Source organism: Babylonia areolata, chromosome 9 (assembly GCF_041734735.1).
Source record: "Babylonia areolata isolate BAREFJ2019XMU chromosome 9, ASM4173473v1, whole genome shotgun sequence".
Taxonomy (NCBI): domain Eukaryota; kingdom Metazoa; phylum Mollusca; class Gastropoda; order Neogastropoda; family Buccinidae; genus Babylonia; species Babylonia areolata.
In genome coordinates this window covers 21,932,125-21,941,750 of record NC_134884.1, presented here as the reverse complement: position 1 = coordinate 21,941,750, position 9,626 = coordinate 21,932,125, and positions in this window count along the sequence as shown.

The following is a 9,626-nucleotide window of genomic DNA, read 5'->3' as shown; positions in this document are numbered from 1 at the left end:
GTTGCCCCCCACCTCCGGCCCCTTCAAAGTGTTCTGTTTGCTCATAATTGCATTGCTCTCACATCTATTATCCCATCTCCCAGGCTCATTCTAAGACATTATCAGTCCAGATGTACCTGGCTTATAATTCGTATTCGTCATTTTTTGATTCTTCAGAAGCAGCTTTCACAGTTTATGATTTTATCTTGATTATGATATGAACAAGTGGTGGGATGTTCATTATCTCTCTGATCTTGAGGTAGCACTAGAGCACCTGACACTTGGAACAAAAAATCAGCGCTTGGCACTAAACAGCACAACAAGGATTTTCAATGAAGCACCAGATCCCAGCAACAAACTTATTCCCGAATAACATAAAACAAACGAAGACAAATGAGCAAATGCATGCATAATCATACACTGTTTTCTCCCACAGCAGACTAAAAGTAACCTTGGTGTATGTACAAGAGACACAGTGGTGCTCTGCAAAAGGAAGAATAAACTCATAGAGGATTCGTTAACAAATCCAATGCCCACAAAAACAGCACTTATGCTCTAAGCAGTTGAAAAATCCAGCCTCCTCTGCGAACTTGTGTACATCAGCATCTCCCTTATGTCACAAAACAAATATCAACAGTCGCAAACAAATATCAAGAACCATATAGATCAGAAAATGTCCAAACCCAGAATGATCATTTATTTTCTTCTCGTTTTTTCCCCCCTTCTTTTCTTTCACCATCATTCAACAGAATAATTCATGAACATTTAAAGCAACTGGTCAACGAAATGAACCATATTCTTCACCTCTAGAGATAAGATGAGAGAGACAGAGAGATGGAGTGTATCCCTATGGAATATCTTATCATGAAATTAGGAGGCAAGATTGCGCTAGCTCTTAGTACTGCAGCCTTGGTGGCTAGTCGGCCTTTGGGAACCATCCTAATGCTGACTTTCCTAAAACCCTCTTGGCTGAGAGAGTGGGGATGTAACCTGGGCAAGACACTCTCCACTATAATCAAATTCTAGCCCAGATAGGACAGCAGATGTCTCCTCTGCTGTTCTGGTGATCATATTTGGACACAACTGAATATCATACATACACATTATCATCACACTAAACACTGCATACAGCCATCAAGAGGTTGTTTTGTTTTTAAAGTGGTTCATTTTTTAGAACTCACAGCTTGGCATCATACATCTTCGCAACAGCTAAAAATATTTTAAAAAACGAAACAAGGTGCTTTTGATCATCTCTCTCTCTCTCTCTCTCTCTCTATATATATATATATATGTGTGTGTGTGTATACATATACATATATAATATATATGTGTATATATACGACATGCATTTTATTTCTGGGCAAGTACCTATCTCAAATCCCTTAATAAAAAAAAAGTAAAAAAAAAAAAAAAAAAAAAAAAAGACGAATGGATACACAAATAAACAGACACTTCCTACCCCTCAAAAGAAAAAAAAGAGGGGAGTGGGGGGTGGGGGAAACCAAGCAACCCCCCACCCTCTCCCCCCAATAAAAAAAAACCCACCACCAAACCAAAACTCAAGCTGGCTTTATTAACTTCCTCCATTGTCTTCAATCCTTAACTCTCCCCTTCCACTCTCAACTACAGCACACACACACACACACACACACACACACACACACACGTACACTTCAATTCATATGGAAGCACTATTTTTCATTCGATGTATAGTTTCCACACAAATAAAATCTTAAAAAGCTATGCTCCCCACAAATCACAGCTCAATCAACAAACCAGGTCACCTCTTTTCTGGTTTTCTTTTGACAACATATCCTATGCCATTGGAATGTCGTTGAGACACAATAAAACACAGCAAAGGGTCAACATATGCTACAGATACTGATTCAGCAAAAACCTCACTACATCAATGAACACTAACAGCAATGTAGCACCCAGATTCAGAATCAACTGAACAGCATGATACAGAATGAAACTGCCACCCAGTTCAGTGGAACCTGTTTACTGTTGCCACTCCTGCCGATTGAAAAGATGGGACCACACAATTGAGTGGCATCCACTTCTCGGATGCGTCTTCGGAACTGTTGCTCAAATTTCTGACTAACACAGCAGGTTTTCTTCTGTTTACGTCTATTCACTATAAGTGTTTCTAGACAGAAAGGAGTAAAGTAGTGTATAAAGGAAAGGGAATGCATGTGAATATTAGTGTGTAAAAAAAAAAAAGTTCATGTTATGTATCAGAGGAAAAGTATAATTATTATAAGAAAAAGTCTAAAGAGGTTGTGGTGTGTATTGAATGAGTTGTCATGCGAAGGAGAATATGTATATGCATATCAACAAGTATTAACCTACAACAATGTAAATATAAATAATAGTATTAAATATAATGCATCAAAGGAGGATACCAACTGGACTGGAGTTTAAAATTTCTGAAAACATTCTAAGCAATGAATAATCATTCATTTCAGTGGCATTTCAGCAGGTGACTGTGTCTCTCTGCCTGGTTTACACAAGGATATATTATGAGAGAACAGACTTGTCAAGTAGTCTGAATGGACCCCTCCAAAGCAGCAACTTTATCAGCCCCATCATCACTGAAATATATCTTATAGAAGCCAAAATGTCCCTAAATCTGGTGTACTCACTCACTCACACACACACACACACACACACACACACACACACGCACAAAGGAGGATGTGTTGGCAGATGATATTTCCCACCATAAGAGGGATGGTTTCATGCTTACCTGCCATGCTGCAAGAGTCAAGCCATTCAAACAGTGTTCTGCATCAAGCAGTCAACATGTACAGCAAAAAACAACAACAACAACAACAAAAAAAAAAAAAAAAAGAAGAAGAAGAAAAAATCCTAAATTAAGATGCAGACTTAAAGGCAATTTGGAATTGTTTCACAAAACTTGACAAATAGCATCAAGAACTTTTGGAAAGACGAGTACACTTACAACCAAGTGAAGTGAAACAAAAAGAAGATCCAATGGCACAAGGAATCACCACACACACCATGCATTTGGATTATCATTCAGTGGATTAACAAAACAAACAGTTTTGCGGGTTTCCCACTTATCATACAGACACTGTACAGACAGCAGTAAAACAGTTCTTCAAAATCATGAAACAGAGAAAAAGGCCTGATCTTGTACATTTTCCCTCTATTTTCAGTCACCTGATGTGAGAAAAATAACACCTTTAGATTCTTGACTTCTTTATATCAGCTATTCACCTCCAGTTATTTTTATTCTTTTATCTTATTATCTTTTTTTCTTTTTTTTTTCCCTTTTTTTTTTTTTTTTTTTTTTTTTTTGCTGCCCTGTCATCTACACCGTTTCAATGGCATTACTCCCACACTGCTCATTCTGAGTCCGCTCAACACAGCCACAACCGGCTTCATCCGTCACACTCCCAACGTCGGCAGTCCACAGGGAATTATCGATGTTAGATAGCCATGCGGCCACACACCAGAGGAGACCCTGCACTGCTGCTGAGTCACTTCGGCGGTGTTCAGTGGTGCCTGTTCTGATTTAACATACTTAGGACACCATCTACTATGCCCCCTACTGATGACAATAATGGCTTAGTGGTGGAGCCAGACTGAGTGAGCATCCCTCCCAGAGTGGAGACCGCCACCAAGTCCCTCCAACAACAGCCCCCCATGAATCTGCTGACACTGAAGACATTGATAGGACTCACCCCAAGCATGCAAATGGTGGGGTATCGAAACTGAGGTCACCATGACAGCAGGGCATGAAGGACCACAGACTTTGGGACATTTTTGTTTCTATTGGTAATGAAGAAGGAGTTCACCTCCAGTTATATTCTGCAGGAAGAACAGGTAAGGAATATGGAGAGAAGCAGCAGACGAAACAAGAAGAAAAAATGCAGAATGACATGGATCAACAGTATCAGTATCAGTAGCTCAAGGAGGCGACACTGCGTTCAGACAAATCCATATACGCTACACCACATCTGCCAAGCCGATGTCTGACCAGCAGCGTAACCCAACGCGCTTAGTCAGGCCTTGAGAATCAACAGAAAACTGAAACAGAGAAAAAGGTCCCTGTTTTGTACATTCCTCCCTATTTCCATGGGCACCTGAGCTGCAGAAAAAAAAAACCCATTTTAATCAGATTCTTAAAATTACTGACTCCTCTTTATCAGCCATTCATCTACAGTAATAATTTGCTTGACATGGTGGGAAGAACAGGTGAGGAACATGAAGAGAAGGAGCAGATGAAGCTGCTTCTTCTTCTGCGTTCACTCGTATGCACACGAGTGGGCTTTTACGTGTATAACCGTTTTTAATCCGCCATGTAGGCAGCCATACTCTGTTTTCGGGGGTGTGCATGCTGGGTATGTTCTTGTTTCCATAACCCACCGAACGCTGACATGGATTACAGGATCTTTAACATGCGTATTTGATCTTCTGCTTGCATATACACACGAAGGGGGTTCAGGCACTAGCAGGTCTGCACATATGTTGACCTGGGAGATCGTAAAAATCTCCACCCTTTACCCACCAGGCGCCGTCACCGTGATTCGAACCCGGGACCCTCAGATTGACAGTCCAATGCTTTAACCACTCGGCTATTGCGCCCATCGAGCAGATGAAGCAAAAACAAACAAACAAACAAAAACATACAACAGGTAGAACGACATGGATTCAACAGAAAGAAGTGGAAGACAAAAGATGAAGAAGACAGAGAAATGGAAAAAGACGCAAAAGCAAAAAGAAGGCAAAAGAAGAAGAAGAAGGAGGAGGAGCAAAAGGTGGCAGAGGAAAGAGAGGTCCAGTTTCATAATTCGTCATGCACTTTCAAACCTGGGCCACACACTAATCTGCTGCCCTTCTAAGTAGTAATGAATGTAAAACACAGTCCTGGGTAATTCACAGCAGTTACAGAATCAGTAGTCCCATTCTGTTTAAATCTTTATGACATGATTCAACCAGCCAGTCTTTTTGTGTTATGTAACAATACACAACCTCTTTGAAAAAAAAAATCACATTAAAGGAATGAGGTGTTTGAATGCAACACACACACACACACACACACACACACACACACACACAACAGCAGCCGCAAAAGCACACACAGCAGTGGCAGCCGTCAGTCAACTCTACCCAGGTAGGCAGCCTGTTGTGTAAATGTTTGTAAAGTGCTTAGAGCTTGGTCTCTGACAGAGGATAGGCGCTATGTAAGTATCCATATCAATCAATCAAAATCAGTGCGCATGCACACAAACATTCACCCTGTCCAAACCTTAGTATAAGATGTCTTCCAACAGTACCGACAGACCTGGAAGTTATCGTCAGATTGACAGAGTCAAGTATTATGCGTCAAGACAGCACGCAAAGAAAAATACAGCAAACAGGATAATTCTGATTCATCTTTTCCCCGATTCCCCTATCACCAAACTGGTGATCCCAATTCACATATTTCCCATTTATCTGTGAACTTGTAAAGACATCAGCTGCTTTTTGATGGGTATTAAGTAAACTGGTAAAACCACTCTTTTCTGGTGGCAGTCTGAGCATCGAAATCTGTGCACAAAAATATTTTAATACTCATCCTTGTACAGATTGTGTGTGTGTGTGTCCATGTGTGAGATACACACACACACACACACACACACACACACACATATATATATATATATATATATATATATATATATATATATATATATATATATATATATATAGTGTGTGTGTGTGTGTGTGTGTGTGTGTGTGTGTTAGAGAGAGAGACTGAAAAACTTTATTACTCAAGGATAAAGATTTTAGGCATTGAAATACATAGATAGGGCAAGGGAGAGACAGAGACACACACAGAGAGAGAGAGAGAGAGAGAGAGAGAGAATGGATAGGCAAAAGGGGTATGACGGTTAAGCAAAACGGGACATATAGTCAAATTCTCAAGATGCCATGAAAGAGTAATGAATCGGCAATAGGCATATCGAGGATAGGTGAATTTGAACCTGCTTCCACTACAAGGTGAGCTTTACTCCATACTGCTGAGGATGGGCATGGCATATGGGCAGAGGCAATAACATCAGGAACATTGAAGTCCTAAAAGAAAGACTGCATATCCAACCTTACATCACGGATATTGCAATTATTTGATTTCTTAAGCTTTATCATTCAGCCTTGCTTCACAAATTATGCAATTTTTGATTTCTCAGGTCTTAACACTCGACCTTACATCACAAATGATGCAATAATTCTATTTCTCAGGCCTTATCATTCAACCTTACATCACAAATAATGCAATTATTTGATTTCTAAGGCCTCACACACATGTCTATATATGCTTGTGCTTACACACACTCTCACACAGGCTCACATGTGTACGTCCACCCATTCACGCATCACATACACATGCATTCATGTATTTGCACACACACACACACACACACACACACACACACACACATCTAAAATCACTTTAGTGAACAGACTTTAAATTAATGACCAATCAACACACACACACACGCACACATGCACAAGCATCTCATAGTAAGAACGAAAATGACATGTTTGGTCCTGGATTTCTGCTACGTGGAAGCATGCATAAAGTGCATAAAGTAATCCTTTGTATACCATAACTATCACTGCGCGTGATCATTCCAATACACACATTCTCTCTCACACCAATGATAAAGATAATGCTCATCTCATCTTTTGTTATGACTCGATAATCAAAGCTCTGGCACCATGGAATTTCTTTGTTACATGGAACCAGGACATGGCATGAAAAGTACTCAGTATGAAAAAGATTTTTTTTTTTTTTTTTTGTTACATTCAGAAATTTCTGAACCATCTATAATTTGACTATAACAAACAAATGAACCAAAAAAAAAAAAAAAAAAAAAAAAGAAGGTCTGACACAGACAAACTCTTGCAAACTCAAGCATGCTCATCTTCTCTTAAAATCTAATTCTTGTTCCAAATTGTTCTGTTTATAGGTCATCACTAATTTCCCTCCAACACGCAGCCACAGACATCAATGATCAAGAAGTCTTTTGCTGAAAAATAGGGCCACAGAAACAATCCACGTCTGAATAGCTTTTTTTTTTTTTTTTTTTTTTTTTTTTTTAACAGAAGGCACTTTGATTTCAACTGTATTGTGTTGTATTGTATGGTATCGTATTGTATGTACTTAACTGAGTTGTGCTGTATTGTATTAATTTTTGTCTTAGCATATTTTTGTGTGTGATGTATTGTAATGTATTGTATTGTATTGCATTACATTGCACTACACTGCATTGCACTGAGTTGTGCTGTATTGTATTAATTTTTTGTCATAACATATTATTGTGTGTGAAATTCAGGCTGCTATCCCCCAAGAGAACGCATTGCCACAGTGCAGCATCACCATTTATTTTGCTCCCTTCTGTTTTTCCTGTTACAATTGACTTTTTCCACCCCCGAAAACAGAGTATGGCTGCCTTCATGGTGGGGTAAAAACAGTCATACACGTAAAAGCCCACTCGTGTACATCGAGTGAACGTGGGACTTCCAGTCCACGAACGAAGAAGAAGAAGAAGACTTTTTCTGAATAACCATCTGTCTGAATAGAGCTGAGAGCTATATTTGGTTGAAGGTTAAAGGTTCCACACTGTTACACAGCCATCGTGGCAGTGGATTCACATCTACTCTGTCTAGAGCTCAGCACAGGAAGGCAGGGCCTAATCCTCTCCTTCTGCTGTTTTAATCTTCCCCGACCAAAGTCAGGTGCCCATTCACACCTGCGAGGAAAATCTGGAGTGAAGTGCCTTTCCCCAAGGACATAGCACCATGCCAAAAAAGTGCCTTGAACCCTGAACACTGGATCAGAGAATGAAGGCCTGGTTCTGCCATGGTCCTCTATGAAGGTGCTTATTAAAAAAAAAAAAAGGAAAGTCTACTCTAACTCTACTCATTGAACTAATTTTTTTTTTCATAATATAAAACATTGTGTGAACAATTTTGCATTCACTTTACATTGTGTGAACAATTTTGCATTCACTTTTGCTTATATTTTGGTTTTCGTGGAACAATTTTAACCCCTCGAGTACCCCAGGACAGAAAGTTCTGTCTCCTTCCCCTTCCAGGATGTAAAAAAAAGAGTGCCCAAGGTCAGAAATTCATGTCTGTGTCCTTGTAGGAATTTTCCTATCACAAACTGCTTGTTCATCTGCATATGGGGAAGAAAAATCCTGCAAATAAGTATGAAATGAAGCTGGGTAAAAATGTTCAAAAGATTACAAGATGTAACGAAGAAAAAGATTTGGGTGTTACGTTTGATGAAAATCTTAATTTTGACCCGCACATAAATCGAATTGTTGGTAAGGCAAACCAAGTACTAGGAAGCCTTCACATTCTTAGACAAAGACACGTTCACTAAACTGTACAAGTCTATTGTGAGACCACATCTGGAATATGCAAACGTTATCTGGGGTCCTGCAAGCCTAAAGAGGCAATCCATCCTAATCGAAAGAGTCCAGAGGCGTGCAACTAAACTGCTGAAGGAATGCAAAGAAATGAATTATCATGACCGACTAAAATTTTTGAACCTTCATTCACTGAAGGGTAGATGACTACGAGGTGATCTTATAAAGATGTTAAAAATTTTCCACGGTTATGATGATGTTGATTTGCACTCTTTGTTTTCCTATGCACCTGTAACTGTCACTGGAAACTCTGCAGGAAAATTGTTTGTAATGCATGCCAGAACTAATAAGCGAAAATTCTCATTTTCTTTTAGAGTCGTTAACCCCTGGAATGCACTACCTCAATCAGTTCAATTTGCAAAATCTGTGAATGAGTTCAAGAACCTGATTGACAAACTGCCGCAGCTAGAAGAACTATTTTATGGCTATGATGAGTAGAAACCCCATTAGGTACGGCCGACCTACGCAAAAACAATCAATACCAAAACCAAGAGGGGACAAATATTAGACCTCGCGGTCTAGGTGTAACCAGACACCGTCCCTACTACTACTACTACTGTATGCATTTATCATAACTGGATGGTGTGTTTACTTATTTTCCTTTCAGAAAAGTATAGGTTATATATATATATATATATATACAGATACACATATATATATATAATTTCTATTAATTTGTATTAATGCTTTACATTTACTTTGCTTCAAGTTGGCACCTTTCATCGACACAATCAACATTTATGTGAAACACAAGAGGCAGCAAGAAAAATACTAACAGCGTTAATGTCACACTTCAGTGCACGATTTGAAGCACTTAAGATCACAAGATGTTTTTGAAATAATGATAAAATAAAATAACAGTAATCTTGGAACAAAAAAAACAAAAAACAAAAAAAAAATGTATACAGGAAATGTCAGACAAACATAAAATGTGTACGTAGTTAAAGACTAGAACTTGGAAGAATGATCATGAAATAGACAGCAATCTAAAACTGGACAAATCATGTATGTAATTGTAATGAAACAGGCAGCTGCTTTTTTGTGTCCTTTTTGACTCACCTGTGTAAACAAAGTGAGTCTATGTTTTAACCCGGTGTTCGGTTGTCTGTGTGTGTGTGTGTTTGTGTGTCCGTGGTAAACTTTAACATTGACATTTTCTCTGCAAATACTTTGTCAGTTGACACCAAATTAGGCATA